The sequence below is a fragment of the Sus scrofa genome, chromosome 11, assembly GCF_000003025.6.
Source record: "Sus scrofa isolate TJ Tabasco breed Duroc chromosome 11, Sscrofa11.1, whole genome shotgun sequence".
In the NCBI taxonomy this organism is placed as follows: Eukaryota; Metazoa; Chordata; class Mammalia; order Artiodactyla; family Suidae; genus Sus; species Sus scrofa.
In genome coordinates this window covers 14,797,716-14,822,141 of record NC_010453.5, presented here as the reverse complement: position 1 = coordinate 14,822,141, position 24,426 = coordinate 14,797,716, and the positions used below count along the sequence as shown (strand labels likewise).

The 24,426-nt window shown below is 41.2% G+C and overlaps 1 long non-coding RNA gene across 1 annotated transcript in view; it reads left to right on the top strand.

The window, feature by feature from the left end:
- LOC102159588 overlaps positions 1–24,426 on the top strand; it is a 225,532-nt gene that overhangs the window by 131,660 nt on the left and 69,446 nt on the right. The window contains exon 4 of the long non-coding RNA XR_002336533.1: positions 6,675–6,774. This is a non-coding gene — a long non-coding RNA (uncharacterized LOC102159588). The remainder of the gene's footprint in view (positions 1–6,674; positions 6,775–24,426) is intronic.

The window sequence follows — 24,426 nt, the reverse complement described above, 5'->3', positions numbered from 1 at the left end:
GTGATGTTGGCATCATAGAATGTCTTTGGGAGTGTTTCTTCTCCTTCAGCCTTTTGAAAAAGTTTAAGGAGGATGGTATAAGTTCCTCTATGTATGTTTGTATGTATCTAGAATTCACCAGTGAAGCCATCTGGTCCTGGACTTTTATTTGTAGGGAGTATTTTTATGAAATATTCAATTTCATTTCTAGTGACCAGTCTGTTCAGTTGATATATTTCTTCTTCTTCTTTTTTTGTCTTTTGTCTTTCAAGGACCGCACCTGTGGCATATGGAGGTTCCCAGGCTAGGGGTCTAATCAGAGCTGTTGCTGCCGGCCTATGCCACAGCCACAGCAATGCCAGATCTGAGCCTCGTCTTTGACCTACACCACAGCTCATGGCAATGCTGGATCCTTGACCCACTGAGTGAGGCCAGGAGTCAAACACTCAACCTCATGTTTCCTAGTTGGATTCGTTTCTGCTGTGCCACAATGGGAACTCCAGATCTATTTCTTCTTGATTCAGTTTTGGCAGGCTGTAAGTCTCTAGAATGTTGTCCATTTCTTTTTAGTTGTCAAATTTGTTGGCATACAATTGGTCATAGTATTCTCTCATGGTTTTCTATATTTCTGTAGTATCAGTTGTGATTTTTCCTTTTTCATTTCTTATTTTGTTTATTTGGGTTTTTTCTCTCCTCTTCTTGGTGAGTCTAGCCAGAGGTTTGTCAATTTTGTTTACCTTTTCAAAGAACCAGGTCTTTGTTTTATTGATTTCTTCTATTGTTTTTTAATCTCTATTTTATTGATTTCCTCTTTCATCTTTATGATTTCCTTCTTTCTGATGATTTTAGGTTTTGTTTGTTGTTCTTTTTCTAATTCATTTAGGTGGTGGTTTAAGTTGTCAATTTGAAATTTTTCTTCTTTTTTGAGGAAGGCCTGCATTGCTAAGAATTTCCCTCTGAGCACTGCTTTTGCGGCATCCCATAGATTTTGAGTGGTTTGGTCATTATCATTTGTCTCGGGGTATTTTTTAATTTCCTTCTGGATTTCCTCATTGACCCATTGGTTTTTTAGTAGCATGTTGTTTAGTCTCCATGTAGTAAGTTTTTTATCATTTCTTTTCCTGTTGTTGATCTAGTTTCATGCCATTGTGGTCAGAGAATATACTTGAAATAATTTCTATACTCTTAACTTTGTTGAGGTTAGCTTTGTGCCCCAGTATTTGATCAATTCTTGAGAATGTTCCATGTGCACTTTAGAAGAATGTATCTTCTGATTTTTTTGGATGTGATGTCTCGAAAATATCAATTAAGTTTAAGTTCTCTATTGTGTCCTTTATGATCTCTGTTCCCTATTGATTTTCTGTCTAGGAGATATGTCCATTGATGTGAGAGGGGTGGAAAGTCTCCTACTATTATTGTATTCCCATCAATTTCTCCTTTTATGTCTGTTAGTATTTATTGTAGGTATCTTGGTGCTCCTATATTAGGGGCATATATATTGATGATTCTAACATCCTCTTTTTGAATGGATCCTTTAACCATTAAATAGTGTCCTTCTTTGTCCTTCTTTTTCTTTCTTTATGGCCTTCGTTTTAAAGTCTATTTTGTCTGATAAGAGTATTGCAAATCCTGCTTTCCTGTCTTGTCCATTGGCATGAAATATCTTTTCCCATCCCCTCACTTTCAATCTATATGTGTCCTTTGCTCTAAGGTGAGTTTCTTGTAGACAGCAGATTGAAGGTTTTTGCTTTTTTATCCAATCTGCCACTCTGTGTCTTTTGATTGGAGCATTCAGTCCATTGACATTTAAGGTGATTATCGATAGATAGTATTTATTGCCATTTTAAACCTTGTTTTCCAGTTGATTCTATGTTTCTCTTTTCTTCTTTTCTTTTTTAGGTTGGATGGTTTCCATTTATTTTATGCTTGAGTACTTTTCTTTTTAGTTTATGTGAATGTAATGTTTGGTTTTGATTTGTGTTTGCCCTGTTTTATTATGCCCTTCCTATATCTGCTTGCTTTTGCCTCATAGTCATATAGGCTCAAACACATCATTAAAATAAAAAAAAAAAGAATCTGTATTTTCTTACTTTCCTGCCCCACATTGTATGATTTTGATGTCTTTTTTTTTTTTTTTTAACATCTTCATGTTTAGATTTGTATGCTGGTTCATTAAGTGACTGCTTTCCAATTGTGGTTTCCTCCATCCTAATTCTTCTTTTTCTCTTTTTTGTCTTTTTTTTTTTTAATTCAGAGAAGCCCTTTCAGTATTTCTTTTAGAATGGGTTTAGTATTGCTGTACTCTTTTAGCTTTTGTTTGTTGGAGAAATTCTTTATTTCCCCTTCTCTTTTAAATGATATTCTTGCTTGATAGAGTATTCTAGGTTGAAAATTTTTTCCTTTCGGCACTTTAAATATATCTTGCCACTCCCTTCTGGCCTGTAGTGTTTCTGTAGAGAAATCAGCTGATAGCCTTATGGGGGCTCCCTTAAAATTAATGCTTTGCTTTTCTCTTGCTGCCTTTAGAATCCTCTCTTTAACTTTTGGCATTTTTATTATAATATGTCTTGGTGTGGGCCTGTTTGGGTTCAACTTGTTTGGGGCCCTCTGTATTCCTGTATTTTGATATCAGTATCCTTTAGATTTGGAAAGTTTTCAGCCGTAATTTCTTCAAATATATTTTCAATCCCCTTTTCTTTTCCTTCTGGAAATCCTATTATGCATAGATTGGCCCACTTTATACTATCCCATAGGTTTCTAATATTGTTTTCATGCTTTTTCATTTGGTTTTCTGTCTGTTGTCCTGATTGGGTGATTTCCATTATTTTATCTTCCACGTCACTAATTCGTTCCTCTGCATTATTCATTCTGCTCTTTATTGCCTTTAGCTCAGTTTGTATCTCTGCAAATGAATTTTCTAGTTTTTCTTGGCTCCTCCTTATATTTTCTAGTTCCTTTCTAAAGGAATCTGCATTACAGTTCATATCCTCTCTTAATTCCTTCAGTATTTTTACTATCTGCCTTTTGAAATCAATGTCTGTCAGACTGCAGAGGTCTGTTTCATTGTTGATTGCTTTAGGTGAATTCTGTTCCTTTAACTGGGAATGGTTTCTGTGCTTCTTCATCTTGCTTGTGTTTTTCTTTTTCTGTGAGTTCGGGGAAGCCAAACTATAGTTGTAAGGCTACTTCTATGCAAGAATACCCCTTTGCACTTTTTGGGGGGTTACTATTTATTTTTTTGTGTGAGAGTTTGAATATTTGCTGTCTCTTTCTTCGGTGTGAGCAGACTGTTGTTCCCAGGATGCTCAGTGTGTTTTCAGGGAGCAGGCGGCAATTGGTAGGGCCAGCGGTCAGTGCCTGGTTGTTGGGCTCTCAGCAGCAAGGACCTGCAGGAAGCTGGCACAGGCTACTCCTAGTTGCATGGCCCTGAGAGGTGGTAATAAGCTCTAGCTAGGCATCTCTTCAAGGTGACCAGAGCATTAGGCAGTAGCAATAGCAGCTCCCAGGGGAGTGAGAGCAACAACAGCTTGTGTTTGATTGCAATGCCCTCCTCTGAGGTGATTGGAACTGCAGGTGGTGCCTGTTCAGGGACTCCTATTGGGAGCAGGCCATAACCATCTCTAGAGTCAGTGATAACTGTGGTGGTTTGCCCCTGCCACCTGTAGACCATGCATGAAGTAACCCATCTCACTTAGCCCACATATGAGGTGCTGTACAGGTTGCTCCTGGTTGCCAGATCCTGGGAAGTGACAGAGATCACTTGTGGGTACTGCCTGGAACGTTTGGCAGTAGCAGCAGCAGGGTGGGTGTGTTCCCGGGGGTTCAAGAGCACTGACAGGTGGTTTTTGGTCACAGTGCCCTCCTCTGTGGTGCCCTTTAGGTGAATGGGACTGCAAGTGATTTTTGTTCAGTAATCTCCAATGGCAGTGGGCCACGCCCACCTCTGGAATCAGGGGTAACTGCTGCAGTTTGCCCCTGCCACCTGCAGACCACACAAGAAGCACCCTGTCCCACTTAGCCCACACAGGAGGTGCTGTACCAGCTGCTCCTAGTTGTAGGGTCTTGGGAAGGGACAGTGACCAAGTGTCTGGCCACCACGCAGAGCGATTGGTAGTGGCAGCTGCAGGGTGGGTGTGTTCCCAGGGGAGTGAGAGCAACAGTGTGTGGTGCTTGGTTGCGGTGCCCTCTTTTTTCTTTTTGCTAACCCTTGAGGTGGCTGGGGTCGCAGATGGAGCCCACTCACAGGCCCTCGGTGGTGGCAAGCCACACCTCCCTCTGGCCTCTGAAACGACCTCCACAGGCTGTCCCTGCCGCCTGTAGATGCTGCAAGAGGCATCACGTCGCACTTAGTCCCCTTATGCCCTTAGTCCACAGGATAGGTGCCTGGCCACCAGTAGCCTGCAGAAGAAGCGCCTAATCTCCCCTAAAGGAGCAAGAGGCTTCTCACCTCCCATAGTGTCTGCAGAGCAGCCCCGCCCTCTAAGCCCAAGGGCAGGCGCATGCGCACGCTCTGGCGCAGGGAGTTTCCTCTGGCGGCCCGCCCCTCCTCCTCTCCCTTCCGCAGTAATGGCGCCTTCCCTCTCCCGCGGTCCAGACCTTCTCCCAGGTTCCCTCTGCCGTGGCTTCCCCTCCTTAGTCTGTGGTGTTCCCCTCCGTAGCCCGAGGTCCACTGCTCCTTAGCCCCTCATGCCATCTCCAGTTCTCTCCCTGGGACTGACCTCCGGAGCCTGAATCTCAGCGCCCAGCCACTGCCCCAGCGTCTCAGGCTGTGGCGTCCCGGCCGGTGGTTCAGATGGTCTGTGCGGCTCTCACTCTGCTTTGCTGTTCTCAGTCCAGCTGCTGTGCTTTTCCTGCCGACTCAGCTGATCTTTCGTCAGTCAGGTGGCTTCCCAGGAGGTGGGTTCCTTTTCTCCTTCACAGCTTCCTCTCGGGAACGCTAGTCCCGTCCTGATGCCTTTTCTCTCTCTTTTTTTCTTTTGTTCTAGCCAATTATGTCAAGAGTTTCTTGCCCTTTTTAGAAGTTTAAATTCTTCTGCCAGCATTCAGTTGATGTTCTGTGTGAGTAGTTTGACATGGAGATGTGTTTTCTTGATGTTTTTGTGGGAGAAGGTGTGCGTGACCTCTTCTCCTTCGCCGTCTTGCTCCGCCTCCTTATGTGTATATATATTTAAAAAGATGCCAGTTTCACTTGTTCCATGTAAAAAACCGAAGGGTTGACTATATCTGAAAGTACTTTTGTCTTCTGCTCAGAGTGTTTCTTTTTCTTTTTGTGCGTGTGTGTGTGTGGGGGGGGGGGTGGTTTAGGGCCGCACCTGCGGCACAGGGAAATTCCCAGGCTAGGGGTCTCATCCGAGCTACACCTGCCGGCCTACGCCACAGCGGCAGCAACACCGGATCCTTAACCCACTGAATGAGGCCAGGGACTGAACTTGCAACCTCGTGGATCCTAGTCGGATTCATTTCCACTGCTCCACGTCAGGAACTCCCAGAGAGTGGTTTCTATGCCGTATAATCAAATTGAGAGCTTTCACGCTATCCTCTCTTCGTGCCATAGTGTCCTAGTGTCCTACAGCACTAAAATGAGAACCTTGAAAAGAGGAATTAAAATTGCTCTCAGTTTCCTCCCAAAGTGGTATCTGAAAATTCAGAGCACTTGAGACCTATAGCTAGGTTTTCTCATGAGCTGGCAGTCCCCATACCTCACATTGCTTCGTCTTTTGAAATCAGGGCCGTCAACATATTCTGCAGTCATTACTTGGGTTTTGAAAGCTGTTCAACATAATTTCTACACTGTCCAAAACACACATGGCTTCATCCCATAAATGGAACAAACACTTAGAACTTAATGCCTCTGATAGGGGCTTATCTCTTCAAGCTTGTCTACACAGCCTACTAAATGATAATCCCAATTAGAACCCTAATTATGTTGCTGAGTATTTTTAGGTAGCTTAACATTTGATCTGTTTAGTTTAGTTTTACAGGTGGCAATAGATTAAAAACAGGTTTTAAAATGAGATATGACTATTACGTTTCTAATAATAGGCGATTGTGGTCCCAGGGCTACTTTTTATTTCATGACACGTGGAACAAGCCTTTGATGATGGTAATTGTGCCCACACACCCTATCCCTACACTGGGAAAAGTAGGCCACCCTTTGTAGTCAGTGCCTCGTTTCTACCATGTAAACTTCAGCGCTTTCAATGCAGGATCTTGAGTTTCATCCATTCTTTTCCTCTAAAATAACCTACCTTTTCAGTTCTGCCCAAATCCTCTGGTGACATGTTCCCAGGGACACTTGTCCTGATATGGCCTTGCTACCCTCTAATGAAAACGTCATATGCTTTCAACGTGGCCTCTCAAACTTGAGTGGGCATAACACTCACCCAGGGAGTTTATAAAAAGTACAAATTCCCAGGGTGCACCCAGAGGGGTTCTACCTCTGTATGTGTTGCAGGAGTCTAGGAACTTATATTTTCAACAAAAACAACAACAACAACAAAAATCCCAGGTGGTTTTTGGAGAGATTTTTAGAAACATTGCTTTCCAAGCCATTTTTCACTTCCAGGTACACAGTTTCAAATTTTCCATCAGGCTGACGGTTGTTTTCCATGAGTGACAACATCCTACAATTATAAAACATTAGACAAGTAGACAAACATAAGGTGTTATTTTCATTATTTTTAATCTTTTCCTAGGATAAACTTGGGACTATGTCTAATCACCTGGATTCTTCACTCGCCTGACAAGGTGGACAAAAGGAAAGAAACACCAGGAAGAGGCAGAGAGAGATGGCAGGTGAGTTCACTCTGCTGGACTTGAGGTAGACTATAGCTCCACTGTCCTCAACCAAGAGGCAAGCTCTGTCCGCTAGTGACCGCTGAGGCTCTGATGATTCTGATGCAAGTAGGTCACTAGCCACACTGACAAACCAGTCACTCTCTGAACCCTTCATCTCTTCATTTACCTGAAAATTTTAAAGTCCCAAGACCTCACATGATGCTCAGACTTCAGCTTGACCAAGTCATACACTTATAACATCTAAGCAGCCATTTCCATTGTCAGAGGCAGACAACTTGACACACACGTGGGAGTTTACACCTTTATTGCAAGGGCAAAACCAGGACAGCCTGATAGGTGCCCTGGGCATGTGCAGCCTTTCTGGAAAGGATGACCTTGAGTGGTCTGGTTTGCAGAATCAAAAACTCTGGCAGCTTGAAAGATGAATTTAAGCCATGGTATCAAGATGTTTTAGTTTAGCACTAAGTGGCACTTACTACCTGAGCATGAGTGCATTCTGTAGGATATGCCCTTAGGAATGGCACCTCTTACAGTTCTACAGCATGGAGGAGGAATGAGCCAGCAATTTACTAATATTTATTCACAAGTTTTTGTTGAATATCTACTATGCACTGGGCAAAAAAGAAACAAGAGTAATAAGAAACAATCCTGGTCTTCTAGAAACAACCTCCCCCACCGCCCCCACCAGAAAAACATCTCACTCAGGGGTGGTATGTGCTATCATGGAAAGAAGCGTAAGTTCCCAACAGGTACAGGAAACGGGAGACAGGGAGGAGGAAGTAATCAAAGAGGGCCTCTCAGAGGAAGGGGTGCTTGAACTGAATTTTGAAGGACAAACAGAAACCAACCAGAAAGATTATGTAGAGGAGAGGTGATGGCTGACATTCCAGGCAAACACTTTGTGTGCAAAAAGCAGAAGCTAAAAAGAATATGACTTAATTGTAAGCACAAGTAATTTCTAAACTCTAGGAAGGAGAAGTGGAACCACATCAAGATGACATCTCTAGATGTGGTATGTATATAAATATACAATGGAATATTGGTCATAAAAAAGAATGAAGTAATGCTATTTGCAGCAACATGGATGGACCTGGAGATTATCATACTAAGTGAAGTAAACCAGACAGAGATAAATGTCATATGATATCATTTATATGTGGAATCTCAATAAAATGATAAAAACGAACTCCTGGACAAAATAGAAATAGACTCACAGACTGAAGACAAACTTATGGTTACCAAAGAAGAGAGGGACAAATTAGGAGTTCGGGATTAACACAGGCCCACTACTGTGTATAAAATAAATAACCAAAAAGGACCTTCCTGTATAGCACAGGGAACTATAATCAATATTTTATAATAACTTATAAGAGAAAAGAATCTGAAAAAATATAAATACACACACACATAGAACTGAATCACTATGCTGTCTGTACACTTGAAACTAAAATGACATTGTAAATCAAGTTAACTTCAGTTTTTTAAAAATACATCTCTAGGTCATGTAGGGTCTAGTAGTTTTCTGATGGGCTATGGATAGCTTTGGAAGGACTTTAGGTAAGGGATAAATATAGAATTTAGGTTCATTCATTTGATTCAATGAATGTTTATTCCAATCCATGATGTGCTGGGCATTGCACCCTGCTGTGCACAGAGAATAAAATGCTGATAAGACAGAAATGGTCCCTGCCCTCAGGGAGCTTAAATTCGGATGAAAAAGAGACATAAAAAGCAAACAGTGGTAAAAAGAAAAAAAAATTTTCATAGGTGTGTTAGATGCTAAAATGAAAATGAAGATGGATATGTGAGAATAATGGATTGATCCTTCAGTTCAAATGATTGGGAGAAGCTTCTCTTGGGACTTGATGTTTAAGTTGATGTATGACAAGGAGCAAATAAGGAATTGGGTTCATTTATTCATTTACTTCAACTGATGTTTACTACCCGCCAACTTTGGAGTGATTTGGGAAAAGAACTGGGGGGTGTGGAACCCAGGCAGAGGTGAGAAGAAAGGAAAATGCTCCAAAGAAAGAGAGAGCTGGAGTTCCCGTCGTGGCGCAGTGGTTAACGAATCCGACTAGGAACCACGAGGTTGCGGGTTCGGTCCCTACCCTTGCTCAGTGGGTTAACGATCTGGCGTTGCCGTGAGCTGGATCCTGCGTTGCTGTGGCTCTGGCGTAGGCCAGTGGCTGCAGCTCCGATTCGACCCCTAGCCTGGGAACCTCCATATGCCACGGGAGCGGCCCAAAGAAATAGCAAAAAGACAAAAAAAAAAAAAAAAAAAAAAAAAAAAAGAGAGAGAGCTTGGCTTAAGAACTGACAGAAGAGCAGACCCTCAGGCGTGTGGTGCTGGAGAGCGGAGCAGCCAGAGATGAGCTGGGAAAGTGGGATGGGGGGGAAACCGTGGGGGTTTTTGGTAGTGACAAGCACGGATTCACTTCTCTGGATACATTCACACAACTGTGGGAAGCAACCAACCGGGGGGGGGTGAGGGTGAATCCAACAGACCAGCTGGGAGGCTCTTCCAGCTTGGAGCAGGTGAGAGGGGAACATGACTCAGACAAGATAATGACTGTGGACATGGGGAGAAGTTTTAGTGTTTGCCCCAGACACAGTAGGAAGGAGAGCGCCTTGCAAAAACCACACTGCTGCTTCACCACCCTGCTGGTTATTACTGCCAGAGCCAAAGCTAGAAACCAGGTCTTTCCAATCCTTGGCAGTGGTTTGTCCACTACATGAGGCAAACTCCAAAGAGTGTAAAGATGTGTGAAGTTAGGGAAAGGCTTTTTCTTGCTCTCAATCCAATCCCTTTCCCTTGAAACGCTGTCAAGAAGTCTAACACTTCCGTGACACGAACAATCAAAAGTAAAATGAAGGGAGAAAAAGTGAGCAAGAGATGATATACAGTTTAGTATTTTCCTTTTTATCATTGATGTATATATGCATAAAGGGCTTTTGTTTGGAACGTTTTACCCAGATGCTTTTGTTGTATAAGAATGTGTGATAAGTTATTTGTAAGGTCAGAGATTTTCATTTTATGTCCAAGAGGCTGTTAGCGGTCTGCCACATGGAGGCTGGAAGATTGCACTGGGGCCCTGACACTCTCTGCACCAGTCTTTTTTTTCTTCTGAGTTACATTTTTATTGTTTATTTATTTATATTATTTTTAATTTTTTATTATAGTTGATTTACACTGTTCTGTCAATTTCTCTATACAGCAAATTGACCCAGTTTTATACATACACACACACACACACACACTCATTCTTTTTCTATTATCTTCTGTAATATGAGAAAAAGTGATTGGATATAGTTCCCTGTGCGTTACAGCAGGACCTCATTGCTTATCCATTCTAAGTGTAATAGTTTGCATCTACTAACCCCAAACTCCCAGTCCATCCCACTCCCTCCCCCTCCCACTTGGCAACCACAAGTCTGTTCTCCAGGTCTGTGAGTCTGTTTCCATTCTGTAGATAGGTTCATGTGTGCCATATTTTATATTCCACATGTAAGTGATATCATATGGTATTTGTCTTTTGACTTATTCACTTAGTATGAGACTCTCTAGTTGCATCCATATTGCTGCAGATGGCATCATTTCATTCTTTTTATGGCTGAGTAGTAGTCCATTGTGTATATATCTTCTATTCCATTCATCTGTCCATGGACATTTTGGTTGTTTCCATGTCTCAGCTGTTGTGATTAGTGCTGCAGTGAACATAGGGTGCATGTATCTTTGAATGAAAGTTTTGTCTGGATATATGCCCAGGAGTGGGATTGCTGGATCATATGTTAGTTCTATATTGAGTTTTATGAGAAACCTCCATACTGTTTTCCATAGGGAAGAGAAGCAGAAGCATGGCAGTGTCCAGTGCTAATTCAGAGCACTCTAGAGTCTTTGAAGAATGGCTTTACTTCTGTTTTGCAGCCTGGGTGCATTCCTTCCTTCATGTACACCTGTCATCAGGCTCATTTTCTACATCCTCTCCTCTTCCAAAGCAGTGCTTCTCCTCTCTTTCTTCTTTTCCCTCTTTCTCTCTCACTCACACTGGTACTTGACAATACTTTAACGGAGGACAGGACAAGATAAAAAGTTGCAGGGAGGCAAATGGCAGTAGACACTCTCTGTTACAATCACCACATCTAAGTACTGTTCATCATGTATTGTTCCTTCAAATTAGTAGCTTCAACTAATTGAGCAATGCTGCTCTCTTGAAAGCTTCTCTATCAATGTCAAAATCAAAGATAGAGGGTGGAGGAAAGACTGTGTTTAGAAAGATGGAATTTTAAATGCAGATTATCTAAAGGAAATGCCACTCCTCTCCATCTCTCTTTGTAAGCCTTTGTTCTTAGCGTGTTACAAATGCCATTAGCATTATTGGCTTGAACAGAAGTCTCAAGGAGAATTCTTCTTGGGAGTTAGACACAGAGGTGGTGGGTGGGGGCATCCTGTGTGACACAGAAGAAGCCAGAGACATGGATTCAGAGTTCAAAAATCTGCCATTCAATAGCTTGGTAAATGGGGATACATCAAATTTGAGGTTAAGTCCTAGATCCCATCTTCATTGGGTAAATGAAGCTACTTCACCTCTCAGGCCCTCAACTTCATCACCTGCCACAAAAGAAGCTGAAGAGCCTCAGTTGACCAGGCATTGAACTGAGCGTCTATGTCATTTAGGATCCATGAGCTAAGGGTTATTATTCCAATTTTATGATGAAGAAACTGAGCCTCCTCAAGTCTGTCTGCTTTTAAGACCTGGGCTCTTTCCACTGCATATATCATCTCCTGTGATTTCCATAAACATTTCATACAAAATTCACTTTTAAAAAGCCTGGGTTTACTGTTTGCACTGTAACAAACCCAAGAAGTACACTCAAATGTGTTTTATTACACAGGCTACAACACTGGAGACTTATGCTCATCCCTTTCTGCTGCTGAGTTTATTAAATTTACGGGAAAAATGTACCCATGTTTCCCCTGCCTGCCTCCTCAGCCTAATTCAAAAGAATCCAGAAATTGCCAGGGGAGATGTCAAAAATCCACTACCTTTTGCAGCTGCTTGCCCAGGGTATTAGTTATTGCTGCCTAGAAAATTATTCAGGAGTTCCCGTCATGGCACAGCGGAAACGAATCTGACTAGGAACCATGAGGTAGCGGGTTTGATCCCTGGCCTCACTCAGTGGGTTAAGGATCTGGCATTGCCTGAGCTGTGGTATAGGTCGCAGATGCAGCTCGGGTCTGATGTTGCTGTGGCTGTGGCATAGGCCAGCAGCAATAGCTCTGATTAGACTCCTAACCTGGGAACCTCCATATGCCTCAGGTGCAGCCCTCAAAAGACAAAAGACAAAAAAAAAAAAAAATTATTTCAAAATTTAGTAGCTTAAGCTAACATTGGTTATCTCACAGTTCCTATCGTGCAGGTATCTGGTTCTCTGAGTCTCTCCCAGGCCGCAGTGAAGGTGTTGGCCAGGGCTGTGGTCATCTAATGGTTCAGTGGGGAAGGGTCCACTTTTTAGTTCACTCATCTGGCTGCTGGCAGCATTCAGGTCCTTGCAGCCTACTCACTGGAGGCCTCTCTCAGTTCCCTGCCACATGGGTCTCCCCACTGGGCAACTCACAGCATGGCAGGTGGCCTCACCAGAGCAAGCAAGCAAAGGAGAAGAGCCAGAGAGAATAAATCCTAGCAAGATGGAAGCCACAGTCTTTTTATAACCGTATCTCGGAAGTGACATCGTGTCACCTCTGCCATACTCTGTCATTAGAAGCGAGTCACCAGGTCCAACCTATATTCAAAGGAGGAAATTACCCAAAGGCGTGGACACCAGGAAGCAAAGATCATGGGGACCATCTTAGCAGTCAGCTTCCCACAGCTGGTGGACCGCTGTATTCTGAACACACTGTGATGCCAAAACAAAGTTGAGAAATAACTTGGTGCTGAGAGCAAGAGAACTCTTGTCATCCTTAACTTCAAATTTCAACTTCCTGCATTCAGTAGGCTAACCTTGTGATTTTCCCTGATTGAACTAGTAATATCACACCAATAACTTCACATTTATAAACTATATCTTGATATCTCTGTACATATTGTGCTTTCCTGGGAGAATTGATTGGGTGGAAGTGAAGAGGCTGAATGATTTCTCTGTTAAAAAAAAATTGTCTAGACTACCTTATGCACCACGGAAAATGAGGGAATTGGACTTCTAAATCATATTGAAGTTTCTTTCCAGGCCTAAAATTTGTTTTTGTCATCTGTAAAATGATCAAAGGAATTCTCCTCTGACTACCGCAGAGATGTGTTGGCAGATTTAAACAACTAATAATGGATATGAATGTGTTTTTTTTTTAATTATAAAATGCTATTTTGTAATATGCACTTTAAGTTGTGCTTTTTTTAAATTGTAAAATGGCATCCAACCGAGAGGTTTTCAGGGCTGACCCAGAATGCAACTGGATGAAACTGCCAAGTCCTCAGAGTTGCGGTGAGGGAGGTGGGAGGGTACTTGGAAAGAGCTCACAGAAGGGGAGGCGACAACATCCGCAATCAATGCAGTGATTGGTTGACACTTCCTGGTGGGCGGGGCTTCTGACTAAAGTAAAGACTGGGTTCCTGGAACCATTCTGAAAACGACCGGGACCCAAGGAGTGCACACTCAGAACTTGAGCGACAGAAAGTGACTCAGAACTGGGGACAGGGATGTTTCCTCTAGGTAATTTGGCTCACAAGAAAGATCAAAAATAATTTGATCATATGCAATTTAGTTCAAAACAAAATGGTAGTGATGAAAACCAACAACTTGTCTTAGGATGAGTATTCGATGATTCTTTAAAAAAAAAAAAAAAAAAGAGTACTTCTCAAATGCTGTATTTTTCCTGTGTTGATAATTTGAGTTCATCAGCCAGTTTTATAACTGTCTGGGCAAACATCAATTATTTTGTCTTTTTTAAAGAACTTATTAGTAGATGGATATATTTTTCCTTTTCCCCCCTGATTTTATTTCTTCCAATATATTTTTCTGACAACGAAATCATTGTACTCTGTGGAGTTCATAGAAGTGAAAATGTGGCAGCAATTTAAAGGCTGTTTCCAACTCCACAATATTCCAAATAGTACGGGCAGGAACATTTGGCTGAAATCATTTTAAAATTAAAAATTGTAAGAGTAGAAAAAATTTTCAAGGAACATAAATATCAATTGGGGATATTTCATTTGGATCATGTTATTTCAACCAAATTACTGCTTTTTTTTTTTTTTTTTTTTTTTTTTGCTTTTTTGAGGCTGCATCTGTGGCATAGGGAGGTTCCCAGGCTAGGGGTCAAAATAGGAGCTACAGCTGCCCGCCTACATCACAGCCACAGCAATGCAGGATCCAAGCTGTGTCTGCGACCTGTACCACAGCTCATGGCAATGCCAGATCCCTGACCACTGAGCGAGGCCAGGGATGAAACCCACATCCTTATGGATCCTAGTCAGATTCATTTCAGTGTGCCACGATGGGAACTCCCAAATTATTGCTTTAAGTTACTTGTTTTCTACCAAAACTCATTTCAAATGTTAGCATCCTAAGGGAGTCTCAGGCTACAGGGCCCCGGACAAAGGATCAAGATTGTCCTTCACCAAGGACAGCAGCCCTGGGGACAGTGGCAAAACATGCCTTTTAAGTGGCTGTCTGGACAGCAGACACCAACATGGAGGAGAGCTTGAAAAGATAATGTATAAGTCTGGGTAAAATGCCCCCAGGAAGATCCAGCAATTATTTATTAGGGCTTTCGAGGAAATCTGATGTCTTATAATAGGCAGGCAAGTTCAAGATGACTGTGAAATTGAGAATGTCACTGTTACTAGTCTTTCTTGTGAGGGTTAGGGAAATTCCCATGATGAAGCTTTACCAAGTCACTAATACACTTTTGCTACCACCCAACCATTCGTTTAAGATAGTGGCTGCCGAGGGTGGGTATAAAAACTGATCCAAAGAACCTACAACTGCTCTCAAAGGACATAGTCTATATATAAAAAAAGAAAATATGAGCAGTTCCCTGGTGGCTTAGTGGGTTGAAGATCTGGCTGGCATTGTTGCTGCTGTGGTGCAGGTTCAATCCCTGGGCACAGAAACTTTGGCATGCCATGAATGTGGCCAGAAAAAGAAAAATAAAAGATGATCCACTGGATTATGGGAAAATATTTGAACTTACATTTTTCTTTATTGTCATATAAAAAGATAAATGAAATATATGAATATGTGATAGAGTAACTCTGGCTTCCTCACTCAGCCCATATGTCTGGCGCTCCCAGGTCACCTGGCTGATGAAGGATTAAGTCAGTCACCCACCTGAGTTCCAAGAACTGTGATGTTTTGCAGTTGCTGTGTAGCATAATTTACTGGATTATACCATTTAATTCTTTTTTTTTTTTTTCCCCGCTGTACAGCATGGGGGTCAAGTTATCCTTACATGTATACGTTTTTTTCCCCCACCCTTTGTTCTGTTGCAACATGAGTATCTAGACATAGTTCTCAATGCTACTCAGCAGAATCTCCTTGTAAATCTATTCTAAGTTGTATCTGATAACCCCAAGCTCCCTATCCCTCCCACTCCCTCCCTCTCCTGTCGGGCAGCCACAAGTCTATTCTCCAAGTCCGTGATTTTCTTTTCTGAGGAGATGTTCATTTGTGCTGGATATTAGATTCCAGTCATAAGTGATATCATATAGTATTTGTCTTTGTCTTTCTGACTCATTTCACTCAGTATGAGAGTCTCTAGTTCCATCCATGTTGCTGCAAATGGCATTATGTCTTTCTCTTTTATGGCTGAGTAGTATTCCATTATGTATATATACCACCTCTTCTGAATCCAATCATCTGTCAATGGACATTTGGGTTGTTTCCATGTCCTGGCTATTGTGAATAGTGCTGCAATAAACATGCGGGTGCATGTGTCTTTTTCAAGGCAACTTTTGTCCAGATAGATGCCCAAGAGTGGGATTGTGGGGTCATATGGTAGTTCTATGTATAGATTTCTAAGGTGTCTCCAAACTGTTCTCCATAGTGGCTGTACCAGTTTACATTCCCACCAGCAGGGCAGGAGGGTTTCCTTTTCTCCACACCCCCTGCAGCACTTGTTATTTGTGGACTTATTAATGATGGCCATTCTGACTGGTGTGAGGTGGTATCTCATGGTAGTTTTGATTTGCATTTCTCTTATAATCAGGGATGTTGAGCATTTTTTCATGTGCTTGTTGGCCATCTGTACATCTTCCTTGGAAAAATGTCTGTTCAGGTCTTTTGCCCATCTTTCCATTGGGTGATTGGCTTTTTTGCTGTTGCGTTGTATAAGTTGCTTGTATATGCTAGAGATGAAGCCCTTGTCCATTGCATCATTTGAAACTATTTTCTCCCATTCTGTAAGTTGTCTTTTTGTTTTCCTTTTGGTTTCCTTTGCTGTGCAAAAGCTTGTCAGCTTGAGTAGGTCCCACTTGTTTATTTTTGCTCTTATTTCTGTTGCCTTGGGAGACTGACCTGAGAAAATATTCATGAGGTTGATGTGAGAGAGTGTTTTGCCTATGTTCTTTTCCAGGAGTTTGATGGTGTCTTGTCTTATGTTTAAGCCTTTCAGCCATTTTGAGTTTATTTTTGTGCATGGTGTGAGGGTGTGTTCTAATTTCAATGCTTGCTGAATAGACTTTCTTTTTCCCATTTTATGTTCTTGCCTCCCTTGTCAAAGATTAATTGACCATAAGTGTCAGGGTTTATTTCTGGGTTCTCTATTCTGTTCCATTGGTCTGTCTGTCTGTTTTGGTACCAGTACCACACTGTTTTGATGACTGTGGCTTTGTAGTATTTCTTGAAGTCTGGGAGAGTTATGCCTCCTGCTTGGTTTTTGTTCCTCAGGATTGCTTTGGCATTCTGGGTCTTTTGTGGTTCCATATAAATTTTGGGATTGTTTGTTCTAGTTCTGTGAAAAATGTCATGGGTAATTTGATAGGGATTGTGTTGAATCTGTAGATTGCTTTGGGTAGTATGGCCATTTTTACAATATTGATTTTCCCAATCCAGGAACATGGAGTATCTTTCCATTTCTTTACATCTTCTTTGATTTCTTTGATTAAAGTTTTATAGTTCTCGGCATTTAGGTCCTTTATTGAGGTGCAATTTTAAAAGGTATTGTATTTTTGTATTCCTTTTCTAATATTTCATTGCTGGTATACAGAAATGCAACTGACTTCTGAATGTGAATCTTATATCCTGGTACTTTGCTGAATTTATTAATCAGTTCCACTAGTTCTTGGGTTGAGTTCTTAGGGTTTTCTATGTATAGTATCATGTCGTCTGCATACAGTGACAGTTTTATCTCTTCTCTTCCTATTTGGATGCCTTTTATTTCTTTTGGTTGTCTAATTGCTGTGGCTAGGACTTCCAAAACTATGTTGAATAGCAGTGGTGAGAGTGGGCATCCCTGTCTTCTTCCAGATTTGACTGAGAAGGCGTTCAGTTTTTCTCCATTGAGTATTATATTTGCTGTGGGTTTTTCATAAGTGGCTTTGATTATGTTCAGGAATGTTCCCTCTATACCCACTTTGGCGAGGGTCTTGATCATGAAGGGATGTTGGACTTTGTCAAATGCTTTTTCTGCATCTATTGAGATGATCATGTGGTTTTTGACTTTTCTTTTGTTACTTTGTCAAATGCTTTTTCTGCATCTATTGAGATGATCATGTGGTTTTTGACTTTTCTTTTGTTAATGTGGTGTATGACATTGATTGATTTGCATATGTTGAACCATCCTTGTGCACTTGGGATGAATCTCACCTGATCGTGATGTATAATTTTTTTGATATGTTGTTGGATTTGGTTGGCTAAGATTTTGTTGAGAATTTTTGCGTCTATATTCATCAGAGATATTGGCCGATAGTTTTCTTTTTTGGTGGTATCTTTTCCTGGTTTTGGAATTAGGGTGATGGTGGCATCATAGAATGTCTTTGGGAGTGTTCCTTCTCCTTCAGCCTTTTGAAAAAGTTTAAGGAGGATGTGTATAAGTTCCCTTTTGTATGTTTGGTGGAATTCACCTGTGAAGCCATCTGGTCCTGGACTTTTATTTGTAGGGAGTGTTTTTATGAAATGTTCAATTTCATTTCTAGTGATTGGTCTGTTCATTTGGTCTGTTTCTTCTTGATTCAGTTTTGGCAGGCTGTAAGATTCTAGAAAATTGTCCATTTCTTCCAGATTGTCAAATTTGTTGGCATATAGTTGTTCATCCATTCAATTCTAACTAAACTAATATTTCTCCCAGATATACAAGTGGTTTAAAAAAAGTCTACATATTAAATATAGACAACATTCTATAAATTCTAACAATGAAGAGTTATCAGTAAGAAAATTGTAGCACTTCTTTTAGTACAAATTTATTAGATGTAATTATAAACTTACCCTTCAGTGTAAAGGTGACATTACAACAATGAATTTAAAGAAAACAAACCACTTTTCAAAAGAAACCCTGACTCTAGAGAGGACACTGTGGAAGCAATGTCTGGAAAGTTTTCCATTGTTTTCTTCTTTTAGTGCCAGAAGCAATGTGTTTTGCCTTAAAAACTGGTAACTTTTTAGAAACTTGGAAACTTTTTTCTACCATGTTTTAAAATCTTCCAAAAAAAGAAGAAAAAAAAGCTTCAGTGGTTTATAAACCCATTTGTTAAACATGTTAAAATGTAACAAGTTCTGATTAGTTGAAAGACCATTGGGGAAGATGGAAAATTACTAGCCACGTTTCAGCTACAACTTTTACATAACTATTGGAGGGGATGGGAAGAGGAACGATTTAGCAGAAGCAGCTCAAAATCTACGCTCTCCCCTTGGAGCTGCTCAGACTTTGGGGTATCTTTGCCAGTTATGGCAGGTTTAAACCAAGTATGTAAATAAACCAGTTTTATCTTAAATGTCAAATCATTGTATCACAGGGTAGTAAACCAAGATTTTAACATTATGAAGCATATTTATATGTTTTTTGCTTACTCAAGTATGACTTTCAACGTAAGACAATGCATCATTATAAATAGATATGCCAGTATTGAGATGGATGCTAAAAGTATGTTTTTTGGTAAGAGTGCAAAATGAAAAAGTTGTAATACCATACATGTAAGACAATGGTGTCATCCAATAAACCTGTGAATAAAATACTAGAAAAAAGAAGAGAACTCTGACCTCTACAAAACAGCCTGTATTCGATGAGATGCCTACAAGATTGTTTCCAAGTGCCTTCGTAGGCCACATTTGCCAAGAGCATTTACCACCGGACCTGAGTGGAGTTCACAGCCTGTTCCACCAAATGGCCAAATCCCCTCCACTCTGGCCCAGGCCCCCATCATGGCACACATAGATTCCTGTGACAGTTTGCCCCTGGTTTCTCTGATGGCAGCTGCTCCAGCCGTTCCCATCCTGCCCTGAAAGCCTGAGAGCATCTATTCATCCGTCCTGGGGCCTATCTCCAGACAGATCTTCCCTAAATGCTATTCACTTATTCCGTGTCTAGAACAGACTGTGTCAAATGTTAACTGCCAGGGCCTCCACCCTATGGCTCCACGCTTTCTCCTGTCATCATTTCTTCTGACTTCTCAGTAACAACCAAGTTATCAAATCAGAGCAGCCCCTTCAACACACCAAAGACACATGCTCCCCACTGTTCTGCTTTTCGGGAGGTGGTTCCGTTGCAAAACAAACAAAACCCACCATTTCTTTTCCTCCTGTCCGAATCCATTCTTCTGTGAATCCCCTCCCCTGACTGTTCAGACCTTCAGGTCCAGTTTCTCTGCATTTTCTGTAAGGCTTAAAGTATGTAAGATGTAATCGAAGATTCTCTTGAATTGTTTGCTGTTATTTACCTCTATTATTCCTGTATCTCCAGCTTCATTTTGAGAATAAGCTATCCATTTTTAACCTTTTTTTTTTTAATTATCCATAGCACCTACCTAAAGCAGTTGGTCAACAAATACTATTAGTTCATTGACCTTTCTGGTCCAGTATAATTTCCTTTCTCTCTATCTCCATTTATCTTGTTGACTCACTTCCCGTATCTGACACATTCTTAAGATAATTGAAATATCATGCTTTCAACAAAGGTTAAAGGCCAAACTTGAATTTCATCCAGGCTTTGCTATTTCTGATAGTAACTCCTTCCCAGGCTCTGCTTCTATGAATGAGACCATTGTTTGTTTATAGATAAATAAAAACATTTTCAAGTACTCTCTGGGAGCTCTATTATCCTGGAAAGGATTAACCTAAAACATAAAAGATAATCACCATATAAACCCTGCAGTAGACATGAATTTTTATAAATGAGTCTCAGAAATAATGGTCTTCGGATGTCAAATTCTGCCATTATCACAAAAGTATGTATATGTCTCTAAACATGCTAATTAACGTGGTTAAGCTTGTGATCACATTTTCATTCAAAAAGTTAGTTTAAAAAATTAAGATCTTGTGGCTTTGCCTGAGATACTGATTCATGAAGGTATTGCTGAATTGGCCTCTCTACTGTGAAATGCAAGACATAGAAAACTCAAACTCGTGTGAAAGAAAAGCAGATTCAGTTACTAATGGATTAATCAAAATAGAATCTGTTTAAGTAACTGACTTTGTTAATCCTTTTAAATAGAAACAAAGTTTAAGTAGCTACTGAATTTTCCTCTCCTTTGGTGGGCATCTCTGCTTATTTGTTTGCTAGTTACGACATGTTTACAGCTGAAATGAGGAGAATGGGGCTCATGTACAACACAGGAAAACAAATTCCTTATTTTAATACTAGCATGATTGCACTTTTTGCCTTTGCTACTTTTCTTGACTTTTATTTTCATTCTGTGCAGAGCAACCAGTTAATTAACATTTTAGATGAGAACGTCAAAAACAGGGAGATGACAGACTGCTACTATTCTTGGTCTTGCTGACACTTTCCTCATGGCAGGATGACAGTCACAGCTGCAAGTCATTGCAAGGAATCTGCCTGAAATTAGTATTAAAGTTGGGTCAAAAAAGCTTCAGTTTTCCAAGCAGTTTCATTGTCCCAAGTGGGGCCTAACCAAAACCAACTCAAAGGGGAGGGTTTGTGTGTGAGCCTCTGTTGAGTGCCACAGTCAGAATGCAGTGGGGGGAGTTCCCATTGTGGCTCCACAGAAATGAACCCAGCTAGTATCCATGAGGATGCAGGTTCGATCCCTGGCCTCGCTCAGTGTTTAAGGATCTGGCATTGCTGAGAGCTGTGGTGTAGGTCACAGACATGGCTTGGATCTGGTGTTGCTGTGGCTGTGGTATAGGCCAGCAGCTGCAGCTCTGATTCAACCCCCAGACTGGGAACTTCCATATGCCACAGGTGCAGCCCTAAAAAAAAGAAAAGAAAAAAATGTGAAGACTGTGAACCAAACTGAGCATTTCTCAACCAACATTAAAAAGCCTCTGTATTCATGGCGCTATGAAAAATGCAAAGAAGTATAGAAAATGATCTCTTCCTACAAGTGGTTTGCAATCTTATTGGGTTACATGAGGCAGTCCACAACTCCAAAATTTCATGAAGGCTCAGGAGGCTCCATGTAGTTCACACCCAGCTGCACAAAACGGCATCACTTAAGTTGTTTTATGAGGAAAAAAAAAAGGACAATTAGGCAGTTATTTATGACAACTACTTAAACAATAAAATCAGCCAGCTCAGAGAACATGCGTCAGGAGGGTGAAGTGGGAAAGAGAAGACTCATTCATCTACAGCAGGCTTGGAAGTCGCCAGTAACTGGTTTCCATCCCCTTCCCTTCCCTGTGCCTGAGTAGATGGCGATGTCAGGTCATGTAGTAGTCGTGACCCTGGGCTTTGAGACCCTGGGTGCGCCCAGGGCTCAATGGATGTTACTGACCACTTCCTGTTGACTTAGAAGTTTGGGGCTGAGGGCTATACAAAAGGATGTGTTGTATGAAGAGGCGGACTGGCCTGCTTTATCGCAGCTCTCACCCTGCAAATTGGATTCTTTTCTATTGAGAAACACAGCCATTAGCTTTGATTTTGTTCTTCCATCCTACCTGCGTGAAATGCTTGCAGTGAGTGAGATTTTCAACAGCAATCTTTAACTGGATTTATTTTTATTAAAAAAAAAAAGGTTTTTTTCATTGAGGTGTAGTTGATTTACAATGTTGTGTTAGTTTCAAGTGTACAGCAAAGATCGGAGCTGGAAGAATCTGGTGCCCCGCCTTCAGACTATACTACAAAGCCACAGTAATCAAAACAGCATAGGACTGGCATAAAAACAGAAATATATATTCCATTGAATAGGATAGAAAGCCCAGAAATAAACCCATGCATTTGTGGTCAATTAATGTATAACAAAGGAGGTAAGAATATACAGTGGAGAAAAGTTAATATCTTCAATAAGTCCTGCTGGGAAAACTGGACAGCTACTATAAAAGAATGGAGATTAGAACATTCTCTAACACCATATATTTTTTTGGGGGGGTTTTAAAAGTTTTATTGAAGTATAGTTAATACACAAGGCTGAGATAATTTCTGCTGTACGACACAGTGACAGTCACACACATACACGTATCCATCCTCTCTGTGCTATTCTTTGTATTTTTTTTTTTTTTTTTTTTGGTCACAAGTAAAGAGATTTCTTGTTTTTTTTTTCTTTTCTTTTTTTTCTATCCATGAATCTTGCCTGACTGATCACCAAGATAAAACCCAACATGATGCTTAGTGGGATTGGAAGTAACCATTCAGCATCTAGTTTCAAAATGTCTAGACTTTTTGAAATCACCTATTCCATTCAAAGATCTTTAACATATTTTGAAATGACAGCTGATTCTCTTGCCCTCTCTGAAGCCATCTTTATTGAAAGTGCTTAGTAAGAGGCTTCTCTTGTCCGTGAGACATACCAAGATCACCTTAGATCAGTTGATAAGTTTGAGCAGCCCGGTGGACACAGACCTGGCTGCCGTGTTTAAAGGAAGTCCACCCAAGTGTTCAGAGGTGTTAGATACAGAGAAGTCATCCATCACTGCCGGCTGGGGTTTAATGCTGTATAAATAGGAGCTTTCATTTCACAAAGCGCACATGACCCATTGAGAAAGTCTAACCTGGTCCATGATCTTGTGTACTGGGAAGGGAAGGAAGTGGAGGAGGAGGTCCACTTTGGCTCAGGCTGCCCCTCCATCCTGCTCCTCCTTCTGCCCTCCCACTCTTACCTCCTACCCTCCATACCTATATCCCTTCCCCATCAAAGCTTCTTTCCTCTTTGCAGAAAGCAAAAAGCAGCAAAAGGAGGCTCCAGGCTAGGTAGGAGTCGCTTCCTCAAACCACAGAAGCAGTTTTTGAGCTTGCTGCTTATTCCAGGACTACTTTCTATGTGTAAAGTGCAGCCATTAATCCCCATCATCTCCACCACCACAGTCCTCAAGACCATCATCGGCTCTTGTGTGGACTTTCTAATTGGCCATCCGTTTGATGACTTCTAGCTGACTCTATTTCACAGCGGAGAGTGCTTTCAAACATACAGATGGTTATGACACTCCAATGTTTGAAACCTGGCCGGGGCTTCCCATGGTCTTAAGTGAGGCAAAGTCTGACCTTCTCAGCACATCTTACCAGGTCTTCCAGAATCTGACCCTTGCACACACCTATAGTCTCATCATCACTGGTTTCCATCTTTATCCTTCCTTCCAGTCATGTTGAATGTCTCCCACGCTGCCGTGTCCCTCTCCTTGGAACTTGCTCATACTTGTCCCTCTCCTTGGAATAGTCTGTGCTCCTCCAGCTTCCCAAAATCCTTCCAGCCAGGCTAACGCATTACTGAAAGTTTGGATTTCAGCTTGAGCACCACATCCACAGTTCTAGAAGGCTTGACAGTTTAGGATCCCTTACTCTCTGTTCTCGTATCACTCTCACCCTTTTAAAACAATCAGCATGCTCACTAATTACATGCCTGGGAACCTCCCTTCTAGACCACAAGCCAAATCTGAGCCTACACCTATTTTTCCAAATAAAGATTCCTGGGAACATAGCCATGCTATTCATCTCCATGCTGTCTATTGTCCCTTTTAGGCTACAATGGCAGAGTTGAGTAGTTGCAAAAAAATCTATAGACTATTTACTGTCTATCCCATTACTATATATATCTATATATGTGTATATATAGATATATATATAGTGTGTGTGTGTATAGCATATAGTATATAGTGTGTGTGTGATATGTGTATGTGTGTGTGTGTGTATATACACACACACACATAGAACAGGGGTTGACACCTGCTCTGGACTGTAAGCTCCATTACTGCAGAGGCTGTGTCTGTCTTGACTATTGATGTGTCCTTTGTACCTAATGAAGTACCTAGAGGTTAGTGATTATTCAGTAAGTATCAAATGGAAAGAAAAAGAAAGAATAAATAAAGTGGGTGTGTAACTGAGCAAGGGCTCATGGGCTTGTGATGTGGAAAGCTCAACTCTGATGGGTAGGTATTTGCAGCAAAGTAAGGGTTTATTTCTAGGGCACTGTGCAAGGGAGAGGGAGACAAGCCTCAGATCCACCCCATTGTGGTCTTCGAGTTAGTGTTTTTTGTTTTTGTTTGTGTTTTTGTTTTGAGGGGAAGAACAAAGAGGCTGGATTTAATCATTGTCTTGTGACGTTTCTG